The sequence below is a fragment of the Pogona vitticeps genome, chromosome 6 (assembly GCF_051106095.1).
Source record: "Pogona vitticeps strain Pit_001003342236 chromosome 6, PviZW2.1, whole genome shotgun sequence".
Lineage (NCBI taxonomy): Eukaryota > Metazoa > Chordata > Lepidosauria > Squamata > Agamidae > Pogona > Pogona vitticeps.
The window spans coordinates 77533207-77551411 of NC_135788.1; the positions used below are offsets into that span (position 1 = coordinate 77533207).

General features: G+C 41.3%; 1 protein-coding gene across 34 annotated transcripts in view; it reads right to left on the bottom strand.

Moving 5' to 3' along the window:
- Positions 1-18205, bottom strand: part of LOC110075381 (poly(rC)-binding protein 3) — a 279989-nt gene that overhangs the window by 97125 nt on the left and 164659 nt on the right. For 9 of the 34 annotated variants that reach the window (XM_078377633.1, XM_020786593.3, XM_073003942.2 and 6 more), the window contains exon 1: positions 2611-3270. The exons of 3 other annotated variants lie outside the window; for them this stretch is intronic. The gene's annotated coding sequence lies outside the window, so the exon portion shown is untranslated. Of the gene's footprint in view, positions 1-2231; positions 3271-18205 lie in introns of those variants that run through there. 22 more of the 34 variants (XM_078377637.1, XM_078377628.1, XM_073003938.2 and 19 more) reach the window with 8 other exon arrangements.

An 18205-nucleotide genomic window follows, 5' to 3' on the forward strand; every position in this document is an offset into this window, starting at 1 on the left:
CTTTCTAAGGTTTCAAAGAACACAATTTCTATTTTATAATAGATTAATTATAACAATTTATTTTGGCAATATTCAAACATCATAACTTATAATTTGCTACAGACAAAATTTGTTTCGTCAATAACATCTGAGAGACAGTGCAGAAACTCTCAACCCACAGTTCTCATGTTGTAACGGACTTCTCAACATGTTTAGAACTTGACCTCCCACCTTTTCAACTGACAAAGACTCTCTTCTTGACAAGCATCCTGCTGCTCTTTTCTGTGTTCTGAAGCACTGTTCTGGCAGCATGCGTGCATGCCCACAGCCTCCCAGCACATTCCAAATAAAGCTTTCTTTTTGCCTTCTGAGTGCACAAACTGTGCAGGCTAAGGAGCAAACACCCATAATGACATTCAGCTGTCATTATACCATAATTACGCACACCCAGCTTTCATTTTACTACATACCAGCAACATGTTAGTAACACACATTCACACTTTCATATGAGCACCACAATATCTCAGAAAGACTACAGGTTTTTTGTAAGAGCTGTATTTTATTATTTAAGGAAGGATATTCTTCCTACTGATGGAAATTGATCACAATGTTCTACGTCTTTTAAATTAGATTTCTCTGCACCTCCTGAAGCTGTTGGAACAAGTGAAGTGTAAGGTATTGCTTGTGCCACTTTATAATTGTTAAATATTTTTACAGGCAATGGCAGACCCAGAATTTAATAATACAACAATTTATCATTATACCATCCAGTTCTAGCTCAGTTAAAAAATCCCTACTAGTTGCCTTGAAGCTTAAAACAAACCAGTGTTATTGATACAGTACACAACAAAAGGGAGCTTATTATAGACAAAGTATAAAAATAACAAAGAGTGTTGTGGCACCTTAATTGCCTAAGATTCTTATTATGGCATTTTGTTCCCTAGCCCAGGTGCCACAATACCTCTGTAAGTTTTCAAGGTGCCACAAGTCTCGGCTGTTTCACTATAATAGACTAACTCTCCCTTGCTTCTGAAACTATAATAGACACATTGACTTGTCATTCATGTGATGAGATTTATACATACTGAGTACACTGTGAGTTTTGTTATTTAAGCTTCTGTGTTATTAAATTTTTTGGCAACATTTAACAAATCAAGTGAGGAATATTTGTTTCATTAAAGGCCATCGCAAACATTTTGTTCCTTTATTGCTATAATTGACGAACTACATAAAACTACAGGGTTTCAATTTCAACAGACAGAAAATGGTGCATTGTGTGACACTTGCTCATCATTCATCTTTTCCCCAAACTTCACAATGCGTAAATGCAGGGTGAATATTATACATAATATTATTGTGATTAGAGGCAAGAAAAATGTGTTGCTTCCATGCACTTCACTTGTTCTGCTGTTTGTAAACCTTTCATAACCATGTGAGGTAAACTCATATTTGCTCATATTTTAATTATTGGTTTTCATACAATTTTTACTAATCCCTGAAGAATTTTAAACCAAGGAGAAACACCAAACCATATAATTGCAAAGTTTATTTTCTCTTATCATTATCTATGATTCAAAATCATTATAGCTGTCTTGAATTCAAATATTCAGGTAGCAGAAAATCATGCCAAAATGTAGCAAAAATACTAAGTTTAAGAACCAGAAATTTAAATGATTATGGAACTTCTAAAAAAAACTTATTTCTATTAGACGCATAGTTAAACACTATAGCATCATAATATGGTTAACAAAGTAGCAGAAATTACATTTTAATAGCATAAAGTATATGGATAGTTTTTATATCAATAGCATAACAAAATATCAATATCAATGTTCTGCCAATTTGTATTATGCTTGTTGTGTTTAATCCCCCCTCCCCATTCTACTACACCCCCCCCTGTGCAATCCTAAAACCAACGGTGGTTGCTTAATAGATGCAAGAGCTCCTGTCAATGAATTATTTTTCCTTAGAGGATTTCTCACAGAATGATCAAGAAGAAGAGAAACCAAAATACATTCATTTACGTTCATATAGTAAAACTCTTCACGGAGCTTTTGCATGTCATCTTCAAATCTACTTCTAAGGCGAGCATACAATATGCATAAAATCCTCTCACTATGAATTCCACCACAGTTCATTAGAGGGTTTGCTTTCTTCCCCGAGTTTGTGGTAAATTATGAGCAGAAAAAGGAGAATCCTACACAATACTGCACCATTTAAATCCCCAGAGAGATTAAAGCTGGGTTACTCACCTAAATGAAGCCAACACATTTCAGATGACAACTCCTAATACATATTTTAACATAGCTCTCTTGTTCAAACTATAAGCCACATGTGTACAAAACCCAGATCACTCTTCAAGTATCCTGCTAGTTTTAAATCTTTTCAAGGCTTGCCCATTGTTAAGTTGCTCAGCTGCCAGCAGTGCCAGTAAACAAGACACACACATCACTGATGAAATTATTAATGGATGTGGGCAAAACACACCAAGCTGTGTTTTAGATCTCTAAAGGAAATGTTTCTTTTTTTTAGCTCCGGTTTAGGTCTTAAGAATCCTATTGCCCATTCTGAAGATTTGCTGCGGAAACTCTTGGTATCTTTGAACAGCAATCTCAGACTGATCAGACTGACCTGCTGGGAGGGTTTCAGAATCTGTACCTCATCTGAAATTCTCAAGCAGAGTTCCAGGGCAATTCATTTTTTTTCTTTCCGTTGAGTTGTAGCTTGGTGTGGATTCTGTGTTTGTCTCTCAAATCCAAGAGTGGACAGATGGCTGGGTTGTCCTGAGCCTCGTTGAAATGATGCAAAAGATTTGTATTCTCTCATGTTCACCCCCACCCACCCACAGTTTAGCCCCGAAGCAGATAAGCTAGAGTCAGACAGAATGAGCTCACAACATGCCCCCCCCCACAATAATTTCAATTAGTGCCACATGAGAAAAGCTTCTGCTTAAAATCTGCTTAAGAAGGGGGCCAGAGGGCAGGGCAATCGCCTTTGCTCTACAACGACAAGAAGCTGCTATAAATATTGCTAAACAAAAGCCCTTGTCAAGGGCCTGGAATGTCACACCCTAATGCAACAGAATTGTAAAGATTCCTGTAAAGGACTACAGAGTATGCAAGGGACTACAGAGAAATTAAAGGGACACTGAAAGAGGTAAATGGGGAAAATATACTTAAAGCACAGAAAAGACATCCACCTCTTTCTATGGATTGTTAATTCATTAAAGGCAAGGTTATTCAATAGCCCCTAAATAAACAGATCTCAGTTAAACTGATGCAGGTTTACATCAGGAGCAGACGGCATGTGACTCACAGCTCATGTGCAGCCCCCAGGGGCCCAGTGCAGTCCCTTAGCACCCCACACAAGTGCAAAAAGTCCTCTTGAGCCCTCTGGGGGGGGGCATGGAGATAATTTTGCCCCAGCAACCTAACTTTTATATGCCTAATTTATATGCCTAACTTTTAATTTTTTAAAAGATTTTCTTTGCTTCCAGGAGGGATTTTCCAAAGTTTTATATGGTTTTCAGGCTGAGAGTCACTAGTGTGGGTGTGAATGTGGGTGTGGCCCTCCAAGGTCCAGGAATAGACATATATGGCCCCCAGAGGTTGACTGCCCTGGTTTAACTGCACACATATACCTAGTTTTAGCTAATTAGCACTGAGCGTTGGAAAAACAAACACTCCCCCAAATTAGAGCTACAAATACCATGCTATTAATAATTACTGAATAGACACGATAAGTTAGCAAAATTATGGACCTGACTGCTTGACAGAATACAGATCAGAAGGAGTATTGTTATGGTGGATTATAATGCAAGGGCATGAGCCCATGAACTGTCAGATACAGATCAACTACTACTTTAAAATGTGAGTGCACCTCGGAAACACAAGGAGGCTAATTTACAAAAGTGCATCTCTGCCCTGTGATGCAGAAGCTGGGGGTTCTGCCTGTGTATAAGGCAAAAAATCAAATGGAGTAGAACTTGCAAAGATATATTTTTTAAAAAATCGCTTGCTCTTTGTGAGTTAGTTGGTTACAATGTCTGAAAGACAACCAAGAAATGAGAGGTGCATGTGCACTGTGGCCAAAGGTACAGAGATCATGGGCAGCTAGCACTATATACGAATCTGATTCAAGCCTGCAGTTGAAGTTATTATGAAAGCATGTGTACCATATTTTTCTATGTATAATACACCCCCACGTATAAGACCCCCTCACCCACTTTTCTAACCCAGAAATTTTTTCTTCTCAAGAAAGTGGAGGGGAAGGCAGGGATCAAAGTGCTATTCTGCCTATTCCGTTTTCCATCTGGGGTCGGGATCTCTTTAAAAAGGTTGATGCAAAATGTCTTCTCCGTTCTTGCCAGAACAAAAAACTCCATCTCAATTTACATTACTGCAGTCGCAACAGTTTCTTGGGCACTTAAATTGGGCTCTTCCCTTTTTGTGCCTTCGTACTCATGAATTGCAGCCTTTGTTTAATGCACTCTCAGGGGACATCAGTCTCTCGCTGACTCCATACCCATCACCAAGGCTATGAAACATGCCATACATCAAATTAATGCAGCCTTGTGATGCACTATGGTCGACCACATTCCTTCTCTTGGTCCCTTGCAGCTGGTTATCTTGAACACTCCCCAATTGCCTACTGGATTGTTGTGTAGCCCGAAGTCTGACAAGGCCATTTCTATAGCAGAATGGCTTTATTTATCTGACACTCCTCCCCAAAATGTTTACTCCACTATAAATGCGATTACAGACCTTGTAATCAAAGGACGCAATCGCACCAAACAACACGCAGTTTGGGATCTTCTGTGTTGTTACTGACCTATTTCCAAAGCTGACCATGATCACTTAATGTCTACGTCACTAATTTATCAAATTGCTTTTGCAGACTATGTTGGCGACATATATTTTAATCCACCTAAAGACCCTCACTTAACATTCATTCAGCAAGTACCTCTTTGCTTTTCCTCTTCTTTCACTGCTACTCCTCTCCCTGATGCACTAACTGTTTTTACCGATGGTGCACCTACTAGAGGCATGGTTACCTTTCAGCAACCTTCCCGAATCCGGAAAACCTTTTTTACTTGTACTCAGAACTCTGCCCAGCGTGCAGAACTTGTTGCTATCATCCTTGCCTTTCAAATGTTTCAAGAGCCACCTTTAAATTTTATTGTAGACACTCAATATGTATTTAACCTTCTCATTCATCTGTCATATGCCTATCTTTCTCCTGCTCTTGACTTTGCTTTACTTTCCCTGTTTTTGACTTTAAAAAACTTCCTTGCTACCTGATCACAACCTCTTTTTTTTGCAGCTCACATACTGTACGATCTCATACTGGATTTCAAGATGCTATCTCAGAGGGAAATCATCGTGCAGACTCTGCTCTTCATTCCTTGTGCCCCCTCTTTTCCAATCCTATTGAGAGCCATTCTTTTTTTCAGAGTGCTAAACAACTCCATAAGCAATTTTCTATTCCACTTTATCAAGTTTGAGACATCGTCTCTTTCTGCTCTTCCTGTTCCATGTCTCCCACTTCCTTTCCTTTTGATGCTGTTAACTCACGAGGAATGGATGCCAATCAGCTTTGGCAAATGGATGTCACTCATGTTCTTACACTTGCGCCTCTTTCTTATGTTCATCTAACTATTGATACTTATTCGGGATATATCTGGCCTACCCCACTTCGTTGGCGAGACTTCTTGCCATGTCATACAATATTGTTTACGTATGTTTGCAATTATAGGCCAGCCTCGAGCCTTAAAAATAGACAATCGCCCTGCCTATACCTCTTATACCTTTTCCACTTTCCGAAATGAATGGGACATTTGACTTTGCCATGATATTCCCTACAACTGCACAGGACAGGCTATTGTAGAACAAGCAAACCACTCTTTTAAATTTCTCCTATCCGAACAAACAAAAAAACAGAGAGATTAAGCCCCAAGATGTTCCAGATGTAGTACCAATAGTATTATTCATATTAAATCATTTAACTGTATCTGTAGGTCGGCATAAGTTGTTGCCAGTACAGAAACGCTTTCATAAAGAAACCCCCATGGAACGGCTGCTGGTGACTTATAAGCAACCTCCCGACCCTCAGTAGGAGGGCCCAGCTGCTTTGCTTACTCCCATGGGTCCTTCCTGGATACTGGCTCAGTGTGTGAGGCCATATCATGGGAAGAATGAGTTGGCATCGCAACCTGCAGAACCCAATTCCAGAATTCAACCCAGTGATATCCCTGGACCAGGACAAGATGACTGTGCTTCACTGGAAGCCCCCGGCCTGACTTGAAGGCACTCAGCCCAAAGTTACTTGAGGGATAATAAAGACACTGAGTGCTGATGCAAAAAGAACTCTAAGTCAGATCTCAGAAACTCCTGAAACTTTTCAAGTAGCCATTATCTTGCAGCTGAATGCCAACTCCATGATGCTGTTGTGTTGTGTTCTCATTCTTGGAGCGGTTCTAATAGGTGTCGCAGAGACTCAAGAGGATTTACATACCCATCTACAATTTACCTTATGGGAAAGGTTGGCAGAAATTGTGAACGTCTCTCACTTCTGTCTTCAGGAAGCATATGCTATGCATGGATTACTAGGAACTTGCTTAATTCCTGTCTGTAAATAACCTTGCGACATTACTAATGACACTTGGTTAGGACAGTGGTTGAATGCCATTGTCATTAAGTACAATAATTCTCCTGATTGGGGGCGAACACCAAAAACATTACCCATTGATGGCTTTTCCCTCTACACCCCTTTTGTCACATCTAATGAAAACACTTCATTTGCCAGAGTCATCAACTGTTCCTCTGACACATGCATTTCTACAACCAAAGCCACATGGAATTGTACCCATGCTGTCAACATTTCTTATAATTTAGCACATATCATCCAACCTACAGGTAGGTTTTTTAAATGTGGTCAACGTACTTTTAGCTACATTCTAGCCAATCTGTCAGAAACACAATGCTGTCTTAGCAGATTAATAATCAATTTAATGTAACCTTTTGCCTTGCAGAACTCCTCGACTCAGCTAAGACGAGAAAGGTTATTTCTTGATAGTACTTGTGATGGTAATGTTACTTTGTTCTCCAAAGCAGAATATATTTCGCTGGTTATATTGCTTGTTGGTGTTCCTGGCATTGCTGTTTGTAATTCTCGCACTCTTGCCAACATTTTGTGCTCCTTAGCTGGAGTAATTAACCGCACTTCCACTGCTATTGCCCTGCTGAATCAGGAATAATGACAGCTACATGATGCTATTTTAGACAACCGCGCAGCATTGGATTATCTCATGTTGCGTAATCACATAGGTTGTGAGTCTTTTGCCAATCTCTGTTGCTTTAACTTATCTGATAATAGTCATGCAGTAAATAATCAGCTTGCTCAGCTTAGATAGCTTGCCAATAACATATGACAGGACATACATCCTTCCTGGTGGGACAGTTTGTGGTCATGGCTACCCCACTGTGGATGGCTTCGCACTGTGTTAACATATGGAATTATGCTCCTCATACTTCTTATAAGTTCCTGTTGCTTTATTCAATGTGTACCAACCTTTGCCATTATAACTACCTGTCTCAAAGCTTTACCCTCAGGCCTTTGCCGAAAAGACTTATATGTAGTTTGCAAATATATGAAAGAATATGTGCCTTTGCTTAACAAAACACAAAAAGGGGAAATGCGGGAAACTTCTACTTAAATGCTGTAGCTGCATTCTGTTCCAGTGACATGCAAACACTCCCGGCAGGATGCGGCAGCTGCCAGCAGATGGGGTAACCACAATGCTTTCTTGTGGGAAACATCTGTTTAAAGGTTGTAGCTGAATTCTGTTCCAGTGACAGGCAAACACTCCTGGCAGGATGCGGCAGCTGCCAGCAGACGGGGTAGCCTCTTATTCTGCCCTTTTGCTTAGAGGCAGAGCATAAGTTCAAAGGGTTATTTTAGCCAATCCTAATTACGATGAAGTAACTAGTATCCTATCTGTTTCTCTCATAACATATTATGTAATCATGCTAAGTCAATAAAAAGAGACCTCAGGGTGTTGCCAGTAGGCTCTGCTGGCTCAGACTTTTGCTGTCGACTCCTTTGTTCTCTTGCTAAGGCGATTAGCTATTCCTTTGTTCTGTGATCACCCACACTTTCTATTTGTTAATTAGAGAACAACAAATAGGGCTGGGAGATTTTGGCTTGTACAGAGAGGCTGGTGTCTTCCTGATTTTACTCAAGATAGGCAGTAAAGACTATTGCATTCTGTTAAGTATTAGTGGTATGCAGTATTTTGTCTCTGCAACAACAACTCTGATATCCCTTGTATAATTGGAGGGTTCCCTATTTTATCTATAATTACTGCTATTCTGAACACTAAGAGCCTCTTCCATTTTTATTCTAACAATAGTTTTAAATTGTATTGCATTTTTAGCTCTGTATTTCTCCATTATATGTGATATTTTGATCTTTTTATTGTACATAGCCTCAGGAACTTGGGAAGCAATAAATATATTCTAAAACATACTAAAATTTCTATCAGTCATAGTCAAAGTGTGTGGTGTGCAGACATATTGCTCAATTCTATGCCCTTCTATCTGTCATTTATGCTTCATGGGCCTTTTAGCAAACACAAAAAGTTTAGTTTTTTTCAGATTTTTTAAAAATCACTCTTCTGAGCAATATGCTGAAAATGCCCTAAGTACTCTCCTGAGTCTTCCTGGTGGGATGGATGGGATGACTGTATCATCTGCATACAATAAAGCAGGAATTGATATGTTTGCAAGTTGTGGTGAACCCAGTATTGGATAAAGTTTGGGCCATAGCCGGAACTAAAAATGTTTTTTGATATCACAATAGTAGCAGGCATCCTTCAGTCTCAAGAAACTATGGTAATGTGCTCTGTATGGAGGTCTTGGGACAGCGTCTAGTATGGCTGAGAAAGCCAATTTGAAAGTGACAATCCCTTCCACAATGAAGACAAATACAATCTGTCCCCTGTCCAGCTCCCTGATTTTGCTGGATTTGGGACTGCCTCTTTGCCTCAGCCTGCTGAACAAGTGTCTCTTCAAATTGGGAGAGGCCATGATGCACTGCCTGCCTCCAGGCTGACCACTCAGACATCAAAGTTTCCCATCTGTTACAGTCCATTCCTAAGGCCTTCAGATCCCGCTTGCAGATATCCTTGTATCGCAGCTGTGGTCTGCCTCTGGGGTGCTTTCCCTGCACTAATTCTCCATACAGGAAATCTTCCATTCTCATAACATGCCCAAGCCAACGTAGACATCACTGTTTCAGTAATGTATACATGCTAAAACTTCCAGCTCGTTCTAGGACTACTCTATTTAGAACTTTGTCATGCTGTCGTCGTTTAGTCATGTCCAACTCTTCGTGACCCCATGGACCAGAGCACGGCAGGCCCTCCTATCTTCCAGTGCCTCACAGAGTTGTGTCAAATTCATGTTGGTTGCTTCGATGACACTGTCCTGCCAGGTGATACCAAAAATGTGTCGGAGATAATGCATATGGAACATGTTCTGGTTCCTCTCCTGCCATGCACAAAGGGTCCAGGACTCACTGCAGTACAGGAGTGTGATCAGGAAACAGGCTCTATAGACCTGGATCTTGGTATATGCTGTCAACTTCTTATTAAGCCATACTCTCTTTGTGAGTCTAGAGAACATGGTAGCTGCTTTGCCAATGTGTTTATCCAGCTCGACATCTATGGAGAAAGTGTCAGACACTGCTGAGCCAAGGTACACAAAATCACGAATAACCTCCAGTTCTTGTGTGGAGATGGTAATAGAGGGAGGTGAGTCCATGCCCTGGCCCATGATTTGTGTTTTCCTCAGGCTGATTGTTAGTCCAAAGTCTTGGCAGGCCTTGCTAAAATAATTCATGTGTTGTTGGAGGTGTTCAGCAGCATGGGCAACAATGGCTGCATCATCTGTAAAGAGGAAGTCCTGCATGCATTTCAGTTGGACTTTGGTCTTCGCTCTCAATCTAGAGAGATTAAAGAGCTTTCCATCTGATCTAGTCTGGAGATAACCTTCTGTTGCAGTTCCAAAGGCATGCTTCAGCATGATAGCAAAAAAGATCCCAAACAGGGTTGGCGCAAGGACACAGCCTTATTTTACTCCGCTTCAGATATCAAAGGGATCTGATGTTGAGCCATCAAAAACTACAGTGCCTTTCATTTCCTCATGAAAGGACCTGATTATGTAAAGGAATCGATCAGTATCACAATCAGCACTCTGGTAACTGTGTGTGATCATAATACTAGGAAGGCTAGAATGTCTAGTGAGGATCAAATCGAGCTGATGCCAATGCTTCGAACTTGGATGTCTCCAGGAAACTCTGTGTTGAGGCTTTGTATTAAAGAACGTTTTGCTGACACAAATACCATAATAGCAGCAAAACTCCAGCAAACGTTGGCTGTTTTCGTTCAGCTTCCGAATGCAAAACGACCTAGACAAGTGGGCCAAGAGTTGTGATCAGCACCAACTCTAGCGTTAAAGTCTCCGAGAATGAATAGCGGCTCTCTCAGGGACTTTTTTGACAGTAGCTGCCAGATCATCATAGAATTTGTCTTTGACTTCTGTTGTGGACAACAGTATTGGTGCATATGCACTAATGAGCATGACTGGTCCCGCTGATGAATGGAGCTGCAGAGACAGGATTCTTTCACTCCCCACAGTAGGTGGAACAATGGATCTCAGCAGAGTATTTCTGACTGCAAAGCCAACACCATATTCCCTGCTCTCATTCAATGGTTTTCCCTGCCAGAATAATAAGAAGGCTTTTTTTATTTGACAGATCCCATGTCTGGCAATCTCGTCTCTTTCAGGGCAACAATGTCCATCTGCAGTCTACTCAGTTCCATGTCGATGACAGCTGTCATGTGCACGTCGTCTATTTCCTGCGGGTCGTCAGAAAAGCCAGGGGTCATTGTCCAAATATTCCAGGTGCCCAACTTTAGGGCAGAAGTTTTCTTATGACTGTTGCATAGCGCAGGGTTATTGATCTGCTTGTTGGCTTTCACCCTACCTAGTGAGGTGCAGTGACCCCTCCCACCATCAGAAGTAGCCCCTGGCATCATGTTCTACACCAATCGAGCAAAGACTTATAAGCAGTAACTGCTACTTCCTGTGTTATTTCAACGCTGTATGCGAAGCTGGAATGTCCTCTCCAGAGCACGAAGCCTCGGTAAAATAATATGAAGGATGGGCTGTTACCCAAGCAGCAGATCCCCCCCTCTCCACATCATTGAAGCAGTCCAATGGAAAGGCAATAGCCAATACAACTGGTTCCAGTGACGTCACAGGAGTTGCCAGAATGACATGAATTGCCTCCAGGATCACAATATTTCTTACACTATCACAATATTTCTTACACTAAATCGTGCCTTTCTCCTTTTCTTAGTCAAGAGTGCCACAGTGATCAGATTTTGAGATAAACTGTATTTCTCCTGGCATTGTGAAAGGGCTCTGTGGCATTTGCCCTTGTGGCCTCTGCTTGTGTTTCCCTTACAAAGGCTCACGTCACGTTTTCCTCTCACTGCCACCAGTGGATTACCTCAGTCCACAATATAGATGACGTTTGTCTGAACACTTGTCTTGGGAACAGAAACAGAACTTATTTATTGAAGTGAAGCAGACTAAATACTGAGGTTTCTCAGATAAACATTACACACAAGCAAATCATCAACAGTTCTCTCAGTACATATTTCTTTTCTGGTTGTTGTGGGTTTTTCGGGCTCTTTGGCTGTGTTCTGAAGGTTATTCTTCCTAATGTTTCGCCAGTCTCTGTGGCCAGCATCTTTAGAGGACAGCAGAGTGCTGTCCTCTGAATATGCTGGCCACAGAGACTGGCGAAACGTTAGGAAGAACAACCTTCAGAACACGGCCAAAGAGCCCGAAAAACCCACAACAACCATTAGATCCCAGCCGTGAAAGCCTTCGCGAATATACTTCTTTTCTCTTGCTATATCATTACACCTTCTCTACCGATTTCCCTAACCAGCTTTATCTCTCTCAGTATTTGTTCCCTCTCTCTCTGACTAACCAGCCCTTATCTCTGACTCCTCCTTCTCCCGCCAAACCTCATGTAGCTGCTGACTCCACCTCTCCAGTCCTCTCATAGGCTCATGCAAATCAACTCATGACTATGAATGGCATGAGTGACATGGGATGATAGTCACAGGCTCACTTCCATTTACTACTGCTGTGTGTTCATATTCATACTGAATATGAAGATGTATATATACTGTTAATTAAAAAAAAACAACTCTGCTATCCCTTGTATAATTGGAGGGCTCCCTATTTTACCTATAATTACAGCTATTCTGAACATTAAGAGCCTCTTCCATTTAATTCATGATTCAAAATTGGATTCATCTGGGTTCAGTACCTAACATAAACTACTTGGGGGGGGTAACAAACCTATATATGGAAGATTATTCTTTCATACTAGTTGAAAGTCACACTTGATCTCTCATTTCCTAAACAAGAGCTGTCATTGCAATTAAACCATGCTGTTTTATAGTTCTCTTCTTTAATATCTTATTGGGAAAAATAATAGCTTATTCTATTTTCTTTAGCGTCTAGAGTCAAACATGTATTCAGCTGACCTATTAATTAGCAAAGTAAAATAAAACAACTGAGTAGAAGTAGCAGATTTAATTACTGCTTAAGGTAGGAAGGAAGATTAATTATAGGGTTCATAGGCTACATGGCAGTTGTCATTGTCATCATTTGCACTGATTGTCTTTGTTTAAGTTCTACAGGTTCAGCACCAAAAAGCATGAAGATGAAATATTTCGCAACAGATTTTTTGTGTGTGTGTGGTTAAGAATTAGAGTTTTGTAAATGCATTCATGAATTGGGTAATTCAGTAAGTTGAACAGCTTTGTTAAATGAGCAGTGCTTAAACAAATAATGTAAACATACTCAAGTGCATGAGTTTGAATGGATTGCAACAATGGTTGGCTTTGTTTTGTATCTTGCACAGAAGTGGTGAGATGTGAAAGTTGATCCTATGCTTCCACACTTATTTATTTTAACCCTGCCTTTCTCTTTAAAAGGGACCCAAGGCAGCTTACATTATTGAAAGACAATATTTAAAGATGAAAACAATGAGTATACAATAGTGGCTTACATCATTAAAAGACAATATTTAAAGCTTAAAACAATTAGTATAAAGAGTCACTCACATCATTAAAATATTATATTAAAGCTAAAAACATTAAGTATAGAAATATTTAAAAGAAAGAGTTGTGCCCATAACCAGATCAGCACCCAGCAGAACTGCTATAACTGGGGGGGGGGGATGTGATCCCTGTAACCCTCCCCAGTCAGCAATCCTGCTGCTGTGTTTTGGGCCCACTGAAGTTTCCTGGCACTTTCTATCGGCAGCCCCACATAGAGTGTGTTACAGTATTCCGGCCAGGATGTAACACACCCACTGCTCAAAGATATTGATACTGCTTTTGGCTGCCACTCTGGGGGAATTAATTAAATTCTCTCTTCGTGTAACATCTGGGAGAGTGGGGAGTAGAGTCTTCACCTTCCAAGCTTTTATAAATCTGCAAAGTCCAAAGAGGAACATGGGCATTAAGAAAGAAAGTTCTTTAAAAAATTAACCAAAAAAGAACCCTTCAAGCAATATAAGCTAATAACACTGATCAGGTGGTTCAGGTATGTGGATGACACCTAGGTAAAGATCAAGATTCAGGAAGTACAGGCCTTCACAGATCACATAAATGCAATGGACCCAAATATCAATTTCACCAGGGAAAACACCAAAGACAACCAGCTAATGAGAAGAGTTTTAGTGTTCTAAAATGAATTAGGTCAGACTTTTGGTTCACAATGGTGCAAGAACGGTTGAATAGTTTTGCTGTTTTGAACATCAACAGTGACGAGGCAAAGTTACTTGATTTTCCCCGATGTTATTCATGAAATGTCTGAAAGAAAAGCACATAATGCCTTTCTAAATGTGAAGTGTTGCCCGTTTCTGATCTGAAATTCCCAATACATAATGTATTTGGTGCTTTTCATTACAGTACTGTACTTTTAGTATCATCTTAGTATTACATACATCTTGAATAAAATTCCTTGTCATTACCTTTTTAATAAATAGTTTTGTAGAAATCATTCATTTTGTAATTAATGTGATGTAGCTAAGGAGTGTTTTCTCAGTATATGTTATTTCTTTAAGGTTCGGATATGGGATTACAGCTTGTATGGATAATTCCTGAAACCCTTATGATTACAGTGGGGTCTCGACTTACGAACTTAATCCGTATTGGAAGGCAGTTCTCAGGTCAAAAAGTTCTTAAGTCGAATCTGCATTTCCCATAGGAATGCATTGAAAACCATTTAATCCGTATCTGCTCTTTTCGTCCATAGAAACTAATGGGAAGCTGCTATTCCGCATTCTGCCACTAGAGGGGGATATTTTTTCCTTTTTTCCTTTTAACCTAAGATGATTTAGCTTTTTAAAAAAGAAAAAAAAGAGTTCGTAACTCGAATCTAAGTTCGTAAGTCAAGTCCATATATTCCTATGAGAGCGGTTCGTAAGCCGAAACGTTCGTATGTCAAGCCGTTCGTAAGTCGAGACCCCACTGTAGTTTGAACTTTGTAAAAATTGTGTCAATGACACTGTAGCCAAGATGGCAGTTTCCTCTTTTATCACCTATGAATATGACTTGTCACACTTTGAAAGAATACTTATTTTTGTAGTTTTTGTAGCAAATTGTTGAGTGAATTGTGGTTGCGTTTAAAGGGCAGGGAAAATTGTTGTGTGAGTTTTACTTAGGAATGTTTTACTTAGGAATGTTAGTCACAATTTAACTTTTTCTTAACGTGTTTGAAACCCTTATGGGTAGTATAACCCGAACTGACATAATTCACTGTCATGCTATATAGACATATTTCACCAGTAAGGCATTGCCATATATACCCTTATGGTGCTAAAAATGATTATAATGAGTAGGAGGAGAAGACAGTAGGGCATCCTTAGTTGTATAGAGCAGTGGTTCTTAACGTGGGCGATAATGCCACCCAGGAGGCGATTTCATTTTTCGGGGGGCAATAGAACAAAAAGGGGCGGTGTGGGGACGCTGGAGCAGAAGGGAGCAAACCAAACCTGTGAAGGTGGCTGCAGCCACGGTGCTGGCAGTGGATCTGGTGCCGCCACCGCCAGACAATCCAGTTCTTTCTGCCTGCCACGTCTTGCCTTCCTCCCTTAGGGGAGCACCGAGTGTGGAATGGGTGGAAGGAAAGGGTCTCTTGGGTCCCCATCCTCGCCCGATGAAGTGCTGCCTTGTCCCTGGGTGGGGAGGGAGAGACAAGCCCCATTTGTTCGTCCTGCCTTCCCGCCCACCTTCCCACCCATTGCAAGGGAACCGCGGAGAGAAGCGGGTCGGTTTGGGGTGGTGTGGCAGGATTTCTAGGGATGGGGCTGGCTCAGGTCATCCTGGGTGGGTGGGAATTTGGCAGCTTTTCCAGCTTTTCTTGTTGTCCTGTTGTGGCTGGCTGGCTGTCAGGTGGGGAGAAAGTTCACTGGCCAACTTTAAATGGCTTTGAGGGATGTCGGACTTGAGATCTTCCCCTGTCTTCCATGTACATGGATGTGATGTGCCTCTATGTGTAAATCCTCTGGGAGAGAAAGCTCTCAAATTGAACTGAGAGCGCTGAGGGCAAAATCCACGGGGCTGTCATAGAGAGACAAGCAAATGCACTGCGGAAAGTCAGCCGCTCCTCTTTCTCCCTGAACCCTGAGGATCCATTCAGTGAAGGCAAAAAGGGCAGCATGTCAGTGGCTTGAGTGTAACAGTTTGCTTCAAGAAGTAGGTGGCAGGGGCGCTCCAAAAGTTTAGACTACAACTCCCACAATCCCCTGCCCTTGGCCCACCTTCCCACCCATTGCAACGGAAGCGTGGAAAGAAACGGGTCGGTTTGGGGTGGCACGCCATCTCTCATTGAATTATTCAGCAGTTCAGTTGTTTATTGTTCTGTTGGGTACTTGGAAAGTTGTTTTTAAGGTAATTTGTTATGGATGTTGTTGTAACCCTCTTCCCCCAAAGTAATTTGTGTGAGTAAATGTTGCAAAGAGCGTTAGTTACTCATTACTTTCTGACTACTGTAAAACCCTTAGGACTGTGAAGTGATTGGCATAAAACTTGAAAATTCTTCTCAAAATCTTCTGAAAAGATAATGTGAAAATGTTACATTAAAGAAGTTTTGAGTGTAGAAGGTTGCTGTGGTCAACAGACTTTTGCATTATTCTAACAATGCTCCTTAAATTAAAAAAAAAAAACAATTTAAAACTGCTACAAGGCAATATACAACCCTAATTTGCTTCTCTATTTCCTTAATACAAAGTCTAATATCTACAGAATTTCTCTCTAACTTTGCTTTGCTTTTTCAACAAAATTATTTTGAGACCCAAGTGGGTTGCTATCTTAAATTTAGGGTTCAGACAGCAGCAAAATCAATATTCCTTTATTATTCTAAGGTTCTCCAATTCTTAAAATTCTGTTAGGACTTGTAGCTGAAGTGACAAAACGAATTGCCAGCATTTTATTGCCAGCAATGGCAATAATATGCTAGCTGACATACTATTGGTCAGTATGAAGACTAAATCTTTTGGTGAAACTAGAATGGGCCATTAATACATAGTCCTGGCTATGTTTTCATCAGGATGTGGCCAAAAGCCATGGAGATATATTGTTTTTAATTGCCACCCTTTAGTATCAGAGGTAGTTTGTGGAAGATAAAGTGAAGCTTTTATCAAGCTGCATTTTTCAAGCTTTGGGATACACAGGCTTGTGTCCAGTACGGATCATCTTCCTGGTGGAAGGAGAAATTAGGCTGTTTCCCTACCTTAATTTTCTTTCTCCTGTGCTGCCCCCATTTTCCATTGCCACCACACCAAGCTCAGTTACCCAACTCACACTTAACAGCAGTTCTGAAGTGGCCTGTAAGAGGGAGGGGCATCACTGAAAACTGTCTCCTTCCCTCTTCTGAAAGGGGACAGTGCCTTCTATCAGTGGAGTGACTTACACTGGATAAAAACCTCAGCACCCTTTTTTCATTTTCATGTCTTGTTTTGTGTTTTGCCCATGGGTGATTGATTGATTAGGCATCCTTCAATCTCGAGAGACTATGGTAACGTGCTTTGTATGGAGGACTTAGAACAGCATATTGTGTGGCTGAGAAGGCCAATTTGAGAGTAACCATCCCTTCCACACTGAACACAAATACAGTCTGTCCCCTGTCCAGCTCCCTGATTTTGCTGCTTTCAGGACTGCCTCTTTGCCTCGGCCTGCTGGACAAGGGTCTCTTCAAATTGGGAGAGACTGTGATGCAACGCCTGCCTCCAGGCTGAACACCCAGATGTCAAGGTTTCCCATCTGTTGAGGTCCATTCCTAAGGCCTTCAGATCCCGCTTGCAGATATCCTTGTATCGCAGCTGGGGTCTCCCTCTGGGGCGATTTTGCTGCACTAATTCCCCATACAGGAGATCTTTTGGAATCCGATGTCAAAGGGATCTGATGTTGAGCCATCAAAAACTACGGTGCCCTTCATTCCCTCATGGAAGGACCTGATGATGTTAAGGTGGACATCCAATCTTGGGAAGTATTTTAAAAAGGCCCTCCCTGCTAACCAAATCAAAGGCCTTTGTGAGATCTATGAAGGCCACAGAGTGGCTGTTGTTGTTACCTACATTTCTCCTGCACCTGTCTGAGGGAGAATACCATGTCAGTGGTGGATCTATTAGCTCGAAATCCACATTGTGATTCTGGAGCCTCGTGGCGCAGTGGTTAAACCGCTGTACTGCAGCTAAAACTGTGCTCACGACCTGGGGTTCAAATCCCAGGTAGCCGGCTCAAGGTTGACTCAGCCTTCTATCCTTCCGAGGTCGGTAAAATGAGTACCCAGCTCGCTGGGGGGGGGGCAATGTGTAGCCTGCATAATTAAATTGTAAACCACCCAGAGAGTGCTTGAAGCGCTATGGGGCGGTATATAAGCAGCACGCTTTGCTTTGCTTTGCTTTTGGAAAGACTGTCTGCAAAGACCTGGAGTCTCTTCAGCACAATACGGGCAAGCAACGCTGAGAAGAGAGATGCCAGGGTAGTTATTGCAGTCGCCCCTGTCTCCTTTGTTCTTATACAGTGTGACGATGTTTGCTTCGTTTTTGAATTCTTGTTGTGCTCTGTAAA